This window comes from Pinus tabuliformis, chromosome 4_2, assembly GCF_031772625.1.
Source record: "Pinus tabuliformis cultivar Carrire ecotype Pingquan chromosome 4_2, CPIR1, whole genome shotgun sequence".
Lineage (NCBI taxonomy): Eukaryota > Viridiplantae > Streptophyta > Pinopsida > Pinales > Pinaceae > Pinus > Pinus tabuliformis.
In genome coordinates this window covers 672,627,409-672,639,572 of record NC_142304.1, presented here as the reverse complement: position 1 = coordinate 672,639,572, position 12,164 = coordinate 672,627,409, and positions in this window count along the sequence as shown.

The following is a 12,164-nucleotide window of genomic DNA, read 5'->3' as shown; positions in this document are numbered from 1 at the left end:
ACTTCTTCAACAGAAGAAGAGTACATTTCAGCATGGGAAGCAGCATGTGAAATTGTTTGGCTGCATAGAATTTTGCAGGACTTGGGCATTTGCCAGCAACTACATCATTATTCATTGACAGCCAGTCATCCATCAAACTTGCCAAGAACCCAGTTTTTTATTCAAAGACAAAGCATGTGGACACCAAGTATCATCATATCAGATCTTTCATTGCCAAAGATGTCCTCAACCCAGTTTATTGTCCTTCAAAAGATCAGATCTCAGACATTTTCACGAAACCTCTTGGTAGAATAAAATTCACTAACTTCAGGGATGAACTTGGTATCTGTTGTAATGTATCTTTGGATCATGGGGGGGATGTTAGATGATCCAAAAATAAAATATTATCATAGGTTATAAAGCTGGAATAAAATAATTATTAATTTAAGATATTAAATTAATAATTAATAATCTAGAATATTTAATTATTTAATGGAGACATTTAGAATTAGTATATTGTTGTAACAAGATATGACTCTACAAATGTGTCGTATCTTAGGCTCTAATTTGGGAGATTTGTTAGCAAGTTGTTTGAATAGCTTTTATTGAAAGTGGACACTTTTTATTTAATAAGTGATCCATAATTAGAGGTAGTTAGGACATTTGAGCTTATAAATAGCTCATTGCAAGAGTGTTTTGTTGTTTGGGTGTAAACCCTTGCAAAATTCCAAATGTAATTGTTTTTCTTATTAATAAAATTACGTGTCTGAAGACACTTCTGCCATTATATAGAAACCTAAAGCTGAAAAGGTAATGTAGGAATTACACTATGGGCCAGCTGGAGGTCATTTCGAAGGAAATACCACATCACATAAAATTCTGCATGCCAGGTACTATTGGCCAACCCTTTTCAAAGATGCAGATGAATATGCGAGGAAATGCAAAGTATGTCAAACCGTAGTAGGAAGAGAAAGCAAAGCAGCACTCCCGTTGCAGCCAGTAAATATAAAACAACCATTTGAACAATGGGGTTTAGATATTATTGGTGAAATAACTCCAATCTCCTCCAAACAGCATAAGTATATTCTAACTGCAGCTAATTATTTTACAAAGTTGGTAGAAGCTATCCCATTAAAGGTAGTTAACACCCAAAACATTACAGATTTCATTAATCAGGTTATAATTACTAGGTTTGGTTTCCCATTAGTTTTAATGTTTGATAATGCATCTTACTTTTCCGGAAATGCTATGGTAGATTTTTCTTGGAAAAGAGGTTTTAAACTTAAATAATCAGCTAACTATTATCTGCAAGGTTATGAATTAGCTGAATATACAAATAAGAACCTGATTAGAATTATCAAATGGACTGTAGAGAAAAATCATAAGAACTAGCATAAAGCACTAATATTTGCTTTCTGGGCAGATAGAATCACTTAGAAGACCTCAATAGGTACTTCTCCATTTGTATTGGTTTATGGGAAAGAAGCAATTCTACCCACAAACATAACAATACCATCTCTTGCTTTAGTTCAGTTTATTAATGAAAACCCCTCTTCTTCTCTTCAACTTAGACATGGTCAAATCCTTTAATTAGAAGAACAGAGAGAGAAAGCCAAAGCAATACATGATCATCATCAAAAGATAGTTAAAGCTTCATTTGATACAACATCCACTAGCGCAAGAACTTTTGAAATTGGAGATCTTGTTTTGAAGTGGGATAAGGCACATGAGGAAAAAGGTAAATATACCAAATTCCAAAGACTGTGGCTTGGTCCATTTCAAATCATAGAGAAATTAGGCCCATCCACCTTTTTGTTACAAGATTTGTCAGGTAGGAAAGACTCTTTACCTATAAATGGGAAAATTCTTAAAAAATATTTTTCTTAGAAGTTAAACTTTAGTTTAAAAAAAAAAATCAGTTTTAAGAAAATAAAGATTGAATAGTATCCCTTGTTGGTTGTTCAATATTTTAAATTTCTGATAATTTACTTGATTTTTTCTCGCTTCTATAAATAAGAAGAGTAAAAGGATAATTATAAATATGAGATTTAAATAAACCTTATTCCTTTGGAAAAATTTTGAATTTACTAAAGGCATTTAGTTTCTAAAAAGACTCTAGATTTTATAAAGTATAGATGTTTTTGTACCATTCAAGAAAAGAACCAGTAACTTAGCAAAGGTTCTCTACAAAAAGATATTTACCAACTCTATAATTATCATCCATAACTCTTAAATGAGCCAATGATTCACCCCATTTGATAAAATTTTCTTTTTCACAGTATAATTAAAAAATATTCAAAACTTAAAAGATAATGAGTCTCATCACGAGCTTGTTTATCATGATCATAGGAAAATAATTTAGACCGATATTACCAATATTGCATATATAACAGGGCAATAGCTAATGACTGAAACAATCAAAAGACAAGGGGTCTCATCACGAGCCAGCTTGTTCAGTGTTAATTACAACCAGTGAATGACATTGTTACCATCAGGTTACCAAGCCTGGACAATGGCTTTTAAGAATATTTAAAGTGAAAAGTAACATAAAAAAGAAACAAGTTCCAAGTGAAAGGAAATTGAATAAAATTTTGCAGATGGGACTATGAATCATTGTTGGTTAAAAGATAACCCTGCCGAGGGTATAAACGCCTGCTAGTAGCAGGGGCTCTATCTATGATAAATGAATAAAAAATCTATAAAGCCAATTTTAAGAGAATACCTACTTTATCTTTATAAATCTAAGTATTGACTGGTACAAACATTTATGTTTTATCACCTAAAGAGTTGAGTAAGAAAATAAGTGAGATAGGTGAATACTTTATATTCCATAGAAACACTATTTAATTTATGAATCATACAATTTTTATTCTTTCACAACTTTTCTTGTTTTGAAAGTTTGAGAAATGTCAAAGAAACTAATCAGAGATAGCTGGTTCTCCCAAGTGAATCACCAATTGTTGTGCTATACAACAACCCCCCCATTTTTATTATATATAATACAAATGGGGACCCTTTTAAAAATTGAATTTTTCCCCATTTTTGAATAAAATGCCAACTCTCAGAAAATTGTTACTTTTTAAAGAGCCCTTTTTGAATCTAACTTAAAACATATTAAAGTCCTCATTGCAAATTGCAAATCGCATAATTCCTTGGTAACAAAGTTAAGCACATTCAAAAAATACCGATATGCGACTTGCGATTGAACTTTGCATGCAACATCCCGATCGCATATCGCACATTGGAGGATATTATGGCAAGAGCTTAATTGTTATCTATCAAAACTTCGATATTACGATATCCCGATATTGTGATCTTGTGATTTTGCGATATCGCATATCGCAAGATCCATCAACAAAGTTTCATTGGCGCTAGGGGAAAGATACTCTATTTGACAAATGTTTAATAGAGTTTTTAAGTTGGACACGAGTTAGGTCAGAATGATTTAATACATTTACCATCCCTATGCATGTAATCATGGTGTTCGTTATGGTTGATTAATGTTGAACCCGCTCCCAGATCTTTTCTTACAAAGTTCAGTCATTTCATCAAATCTTTTATTTTACATGACAATTAATTGTTGTTGGTTTTAATAGGAACTTCGCTCAAGCGATGTCCATTCGAAAGGTGATGCAGAAGCATACCAAGCAATCTATTACAGAAACCGAAAGCACAGATATGCCATCCATTTTTACAGATACAGTATGCATTGCAGATGGAGGCGCCACTGCATGGCAAACTATCTATACTACGCTGGAGAATGAAAACCCTGAAGTAACAGATATTCGACCAACTGCTGATAGTACAGAACCATCAGGAGTACAGTTCAGAGATGTTGCATGCTCTTTCCTTCACCGAATAGTAGCAAGGGCTAGGCTCTTGCCATACACAGATATGATAAGATGGGTAGTAGAGAATACAGAAGTGGAAGACAAACTTATCAAGACAGCTAAAAACACAGTCTTGGGTTCATTCATAACCGAATATTTACAACAAATGTACAAGCTACCCAATGCCAAGGAAATTTACGACAAACATTTTGTTGCAAAGTTTGTAAAGGAAAATGAATACCTATTTTAAATGATACAGGAATGGAGGAGAAGAGAGAATAAATTCAAACAAGATAAAGCGGATATTTACCCCATTGCTTCTTTACCCAACCCTTATAATTTCCCAGCCTCTATGTTACGTGGGTTGTATGGTCTCCCTGATAATACTAAGTTCTCAATCAATTGGGTTCCTTTAATTGATGCTTGTGTTAATTCTCACATTATGAATTGGGCAACCATTCTGTTTGAGAATTTGGCCAAAGCGATTACTGAATATCACCAAACCAGAGCTGTGTCCTCTAGAGCAGTTCCCCAATTCTTCTTGTTTGCATATGTCTTCGATGCTATTTGTTTCTGCCCTCATTTTCCAACCATGGGTTGGAAATGGATTACCAATGATCCTACTTCTATCTTCCTAAGTTATAAGCAAATGTGGGAACGAGATTTCATTCCACATTTTCACCAATTATGCCATGGAGTTGTTCTTCCCTTACATTAGTTAGTTTTCAACAGAAGTTGTCCGAGATGCACCAAAGAAGCTATCGCAGACCTCTAAGCAATCGGAAGGCATTTTCTTGAAGAATCCTTCTCTTATATTAGGATATTTGGTAGCCAGGCTTTTCCACATGCCATCCCTATGTATGTCTCGGATAAACTATCGGCAAGGGAAGTAGCATACCAAATAGTAGGAAATGGCCTCACAAAACCATTGAGGGAAATGATGAAATCCCTATGGAAAAATTTTCCCATTCAGTGTGGATCATTTACCCTTGTTAATTATGGTCATGCATATAAAGAGTATCAGAATTTGCAATTATTAAAGCTCCCCATTTTACCATCAAGGTCTTTTGATCCACAGCAAGTAGCAAACAAATTCACCTTTTCAGTTAAGATCAGACCTGTAACTCATACAGTAGATGAGTTTGAAGATTTACTGGAATCAGCCGAGAACTTTGAGCAGATTCTTAATGCGGTCAAGACAAAGTTAAATCCAGAGAAATTGAGAAGATTCCATGAATTTAGAGAATAGAGATTAGAATACCTTCCACAAGATATTTGGATTACTGATCATAGAATTGAAACCAAGTCTCAGGAGTAGACTAAGCTAGGCGCATCACGAGACCAGGAAGCAGAAACAGATGAATTAGAAAAGTTGTGGGATGCATTCAATGACAAACTACAAGATACCCCTAAGGTATCATCAACACAAGAACCCACAGGATTTCAGACCCCACCAGGGCAAATAGCAACAGTGACCACTGAAGGTCCAAAAACAAGTTTCCAAGATACAGAGGTAATTCCTGTAGACCCAACTACTGAAATTGTCTTGAATGTAACAGATATCCCTCCTCTAGATGTCTTTTACAACCCTCTTCATAAATCTGTTGTAAAAAGACAGAGGAAGAGGAGGAGAATGGAAACTCCTTCAGAACATGAATTTATGGATGTCCTATGGAAGGACACACAAATAAATCCAACCGAACATTTGACTCGGCTATCTCAATTTGTCGGAACCTATGCTACAACAACAATCGACAAAGCAACCGAAGTCTCTATTTTGATTAAAGAAAAAGATGACCAGATCACACTATTACAGCGACAGTTAGATGAAGAAAGAGCCAGCGTGAACCATCAAGCAGAGGAGCAGCTTCATAAGCTACAACAGGATATGGAAGTACTGAGAATAAGTCATGAAAATGACTTATCTGCTAAAAAGAGTGACCTAGCAAAGTATAAGGATATTCCTACTATAGATGAATTCATTAATAAGGCTTTAACACTTAATACTTTACTGTCAAAGCAAAATCATCTCTTCCTCCAACATATATCAAATATCGTTCCACATCTGAATACTAGTGAACAATTAACAAACATCATTATTGATCAAAGAATAGAGTTCAATGAACTCAATTCTAAGATCTCTGATTATATTGAATGGAAAGATTCAGATGAAGGTAAAAGGTTAAGTCTCCCGAAGATCAACAAAAGACATAAGGATATTCTATTCACTGATTGGGACTCACTGGTGAAACAAGCTGAACTAGCAATAGCCAGAGCATTGGGTATTTCAAAAAGCATTATCAAAACAATAAATCACATGTTGCACGCATACAACCTCATAAAGGAGAGTGATCCAAAAACACTTCCTGATCTTAAAGCATTAGACGAGAATTGGAAGAATAAGATTCAGCTATAGAAAGAAACAATTGAGGGACTATCAAAAACCGATTGGAAAGCAGTATGGCAACTTTTGTTCAAACCACACAACCAGATCATGACCTTGAATTGCTCCTTGGATTCAGTACAGAGAATTTTGCCACCTTTACATGATGCTATATTTGCAGGGTAGTTGAGAACACAATTCGAGATGCCACCACAAGTCAGGCCAATGTCTGACATTTGTGAGCTGAGAGGCAAAGCTGGCAGTGGTGATTAATCAATGAAGACCTGAGTCATTTCTGAGCAGTTTTATTTTTGGAAAGTTGGATACTAGGAACGAGGAAGGTTGTTTGAAACCTCCTCATAGATATTTTGTATAATTTATTTTTAGTTAATTAAGAATAGTATTTAAACCCTTCTCATGCATTTAGATAAGGGTCCAGAATTTTATTAAGAACATTTACAAAGAATGCGTTATCGTAAATTTGTAGATGCCTTGATGGAATCATGGAACATGGTATTTTCAATCAAATATCTTTTTGTTGATCACTGTTGATGCACTATTGTATTCTTTGAGATACTCATTGGTAGAAGATTGATTGTGGCCTATTGTCACTGGTCAAATGAGAAAAATGGTACATATTTGGTATTATTATCATGTTTGCTAAATCTCTGTTCTAGTATTAGTGATAAGTTTATGTTTCATGAATTATGTATGAAATTTGTCATCTCTGTTTGAAGTATCAGTTGCACTATTATACGATATCAGAATAGAGAATGGTCTGTTTTATATGTGATCATTAAAATATGTGATATGTTTTTCACAATTATTTTGATTAAATATTTTTTCAAAGGAATTATCTTACAATATATTAACTCTATATAATATATGATTGATCTATATCATCATAGATTACATAGAAATCTTTTTATATCACATAAAACCAACAATACCTCAGGTTAGATTAAAATAGATTTAATTCAAAGTTTTTCATCTTAGAATAAAGTTATGTTAATTTCTAGTTATTCTTTTGCAAAATATTAGAAAAAAAAACCCACAAATCATGTAAACCAAAAACACTGGGAAACTGGTCCCATCATACCCAGTCGGAGCCACTATCCCAAACAGAAAAGGCATTGCTTTAAGGCCCAGACCAGGTGGTTATCCCCCTTGTTGTTGCCACAGATTTCTGAGGCCTCAACAGGAAGTTGAAACAAGACCAAGAACTATCCTCATGAAATCTATTCATGGACCATACGAGAACATGGATCCCAAGAGGTCCTCGCTAGACAAAAGAACCACACTCTGGGAGGAATACATGTCAACTGGTACCAATGATAGATCGGGTTCCAATGCCCCCAATACATAATGTACTATACCATATGTGTGATCATCAGCAGATGTGGAGATGGAACGGGTAGCCACATAATTGACCTGTGGCAGGGAAGGTACTTCTTGCAAACAAGAGCTGATAGGGAACGATGGTTGCAAAGGAGGCACCTGGTGACCAATGAATGACAGTTGATCAATAGTCACAATTTTCCCTTCGTGTGGAAAACAAACCACATGGAAAAGTGAAGAAACAAGAGCTCCCATGACATAAACATAGTCGCGTCCAAGGAGAAGATTGAAATCTAAGGGACCTTGGACTACCATCACACCTATATAAACAGTCTTTCCTCCCAAAGTAATATGGAACTTGTTAGGCCCCTATACTACTAGTGTAACCCCTTATTATTATTAGTACAACCCCCTTATTATATTTCTTTACCCATGTAGTCTCCATATTGTTACTATTGTGCCCATAGAAGCCCACTATTGTTATTATTGTGCCCTTACATTATTATTGTTATGTCGGCTCAAATTATATTATGACCCCTTAGACTCCTTTATATAGAAAGGAGGTCTTGTCATTTGTATCATCTAAGAGTTTTTCATTTGTGTAATGTAAAGGAGGTTTCCCCCTCGAAGAGGCTTATTTCTAAGGCGTTGATCTATCTTTTATATCTTTTTGTGATCCGGTTTCATAACATTTGGTATCAGAGCTTTGGATTCTAGGGTTTCGCTGCTCCAAACAGGTCATTGTGGAATTTTCGCTATAACTTTATTTTTGTGACGTTTCAGAAGCTAAAAATAAAACCCATTTGATAAGAAATCTCGCTGAACCTCACATCCGAATTTCAGAGCTTGTCTCGCTATATTTTCGGAGATATGATCTGAGGAAGTTATAGTTTTTACAAGCTCAAGAATTTCATCTAAAACAGGTCATCGTGGAATTTTCACTATAACGTTTTCACTACGAAGTTTCAAAAGCCAAAACAAAAACCCATTTGATAAGAAATCAATCTGAACCCCAGGTCCAAATTTCAGATCTTGTCTCACTATAGTTTCGGATATATGATCTGAGGAAGTTAGGGTTTTTGCAAACTCCCGAATTACATCGTAAATAGGTGACGTTTGGAAAATCGTCATAACTTTCTCTCTGAGCATCAGATTGAAATTTCATAAGAAGTTATAGAAGGAGGACAGACTGTATTCTTTTGTGTGTATTATTCAGATTCGAAGGTCAAAACAGTGACACGTGGCACATCATACAAATTCAATATTCTGAAAAGGTGTATAATTAGGTCATCTTGGGAGATTGTGCATAACTCTTTCTTGGAGAATCCAATTTCGATCAGATGGGTGGCATTGGAAAGAGGATGCAGAGGACTACTTCAGGTCGCAATTTTAGAACTGGAAGATCCAAAATTACAGAGTTACAGTCGTTTCAAGATCGATCTCCTAAAATCATGAAAAAGTGAGATGAGGAAGTTTGATGGCAAGGATTCGGTAAATTGGATACTATAGATGGAGAAATATTTTGATCTACATGGTGTACCATTGTTACAAAAGGTATTTATTGCATCTAATTATTTAGAACTGAATCAATTTTTATGGTATAAAGGGCTTTGTTCTCGTAAGCCACTTGTCACGTGATCAATTTTCATGGAGGAAATGATAGCACATTATGAGGATACAAAGAGAAACACCTTCTTTAGCCAATTTATAAATCTCAAACAAAAGTGTTTAATGGCAGAGCACATTGAGGACTTTCAAAAATTGAATATAAGTGAAAATGATATTCCAGAGAAGCAGAGGGTTGATGTCTCCATAGGGACTTTAAAGGATAACATTCAACATGAGGTTCATCTTTGGGAACCTAATTCATTGGAGAAGGCATTCAGGGTGGCAAGAAAAGTGGAAAGCAAAATTATGGAAACAAGGAATTCTCCCCCTCACAACTATAAACATGGAAGTGTTGTTTCTCCTAGCCTTCCACAACCTACAAGGGTGACACCACAACAATTGGAAGAAAAAAGAGAAAAAGGGCTTTGTTACAATTGTGATAGCAAATGCACTAAAGGTCATAAGTGCGCTGAGAAGAAATTATTTTACGTAGATTATGAAGAGGAGGAAGAAAAGGATCAAGAAACATCAAAAGAAGAGGATATACACCAAGAAACAACCCTAGAGAAAGAATAAATGAATCTGACCATATCTTGTAAAGGATTGGCAAGAATTACCACTCCTCAAACTGTCAAGATAGAAGGACATATCAAGAAGAAAAAGGTTCAAGAAGTGAAAGATCACATCGAGAAAGAAGAAATGAATCCAACCATATCTTGTAATGCATTGGCTAGAATTACCACTCCTCAAACTATCAACATAGAAGGACATATCAAGAAGAAAAATTTTCAAGAAGTGAAACATCACATCGAGCATCAAGAAATGAATCCGACCATATCTTGTAAAGCATTGGAAGAAATTACCACTCCTCAAACTCTAAGATAGAAGGACATATCAAGAAGAAAAAGGTTCAAGCAGTGAAAGATCACATCGAGCATCAACAACAAGTTCTCCAACTTTTAAAGGATAATGCCACTTTGGTGCAGAATCGAATGAAACCACAGGTAGATCAACATCACAATGAAAAATCTTTTGATATAGGTGATTGGGTATTTTCATGGCTACATCTCAAGAAAGCTATTTATGAGAAAGAAATGTTGGCAATACTAAATTCACTTAAGAAATGGCAACCTTACCCAATGGAAAGACACTTCAAGGTAAAAATGGATCATGATAGTCTTAAATACTTTTTAAAACAAATATTATCTTTAGAAGAATAGAAAAAATGGGTCACAAATATGTTGGTTTATGACTTTGACATCATCTATAGAAAAGGGAAGAAAAAATTTGTTATAGATGCACTCTCAAGAAAGGATGAGAATGTGGAAGCATTGTTTTGTGCTATTTCTATTATCCAACCAGATTGGATAAACGAAGCAAGGGATGAATGGAAGAAGGATGAAGAAGTGTGGCCAATCATTCAAAAGTTGCAGAAGATCCCAATTCAAACAATATTGCGAGAACTTGAAGAGGAAGGAAAAATCATATTGGAACATGGAGCAGTCACAGAAACAAGAACCCGACAGCTATGAAATCGATCAATTTCAGAGTATCTCATCAAGTGGAAGAACTTACCCGCTGAAGATTCCACATGGGAGGACAATAATTTTATATAGAAGCATCAAGAACTATTCAAGCATTGAGGACAACACTTTTTGAAGGAGAGGGGCATGTTAGGCCCCTATACTACTAGTGTAACCCCTTATTTTTATTAGTACAATCCCATTATTATATTGCTTTACCCATGTAGTCCCCATATTGTTACTATTGTACCACATAGAAGCCCACTATTGTCATTATTGTGCCCTTACATTATTATTGTTATGTCGGCTCTGATTATATTATGACCCCTTAGACACCTATATATAGAAAGGAGGTCTTATCATTTGTATCATCTAAGAATTGTTCATTTGTGTAATGTAAAGGAGGTTTCCCCCTAGAAGAGGCTTATTTCTAAGGCGTTGATCTATATTTTCTATCTTTTTGTGAGCTAGTTTCATAACAGAACTTCGGAAGGATCCCTAAGGGTTGACTGGTTCCTCCTTTGAAAGCCAACCTATTCTAGGTGACAGGCACAAGCTATGGGGAACCCAACACTTGCCAAGTAGTAGAAGACATGATACTAATAGACGCACCTTCATCTAATATAGTGCCATGTACTACCATATTATAGGCTTGCACTGTAATCTGGAAAGGCACATAAGATGGGAGGCGGAAAGCAGTCAATGGCCCCTAATCGAAAGAGACGACAAAACTACTTGGTGGGGGTATAGATGAAAATAATTAATATTATTTTGTATTAATGGAGAAATGGTTACACAAGTTGTAATGTATCTCCTTAGTTTAGGATTTGTTCCTAGAGTTTAGGAGTTTGGTTGCAACTTCCTGAGTTCTAGTAATGTACTTAATGATGTAATTGCTCATTTGATGTAAGTAGAGTGTACGGAGAGAGTTCTCTTTGTTTGAGTGTAGTCTCCAGGTGCAGCACTCACCTATGAGCTGTAACTCCTCCTTTTTCAATTCAAGTCTAATTTTTATCTTGGTATCAGAGCACAAAGTAGGGATAGACTTAATTTTTTTTTAGGATGCATCATTGATTACAGAACTGTAGTGGCAATGGAGTGTACAGAAGCAATCGTAGAATCAGGTGGACTGCAGTAACACCTGAAGACAAATCTCAGATGACTGATTATCTCTGAGCAGAAAATAGGGTTGGCGCGGTTTCGTCGCGAATAGTCGCGCCATTTTTTAGCGGAAGAAAGGGTTGGCGTTGTTTATTAAGGAATAGTCACGCCATTTGGCGCGGTTTTGAGAGCGATAGTCGCGCCAACGTGCCAGAAAGTGCTATTGGCGCGGAAAATCAAGCCTTAATCGCACCAATTTTGTAAGACGCATCGATTTTTTTTTTGGCGCGGGTATTTCGCTGTCGAGAAGCGCCAGCCTCTTTCTCTTTGGAAAATCTGCAATTTTTTGCAGATCGGCCTTGCCCGGTGGTGGCACTTTGAAATTTCAGATCTGTTCGGTGG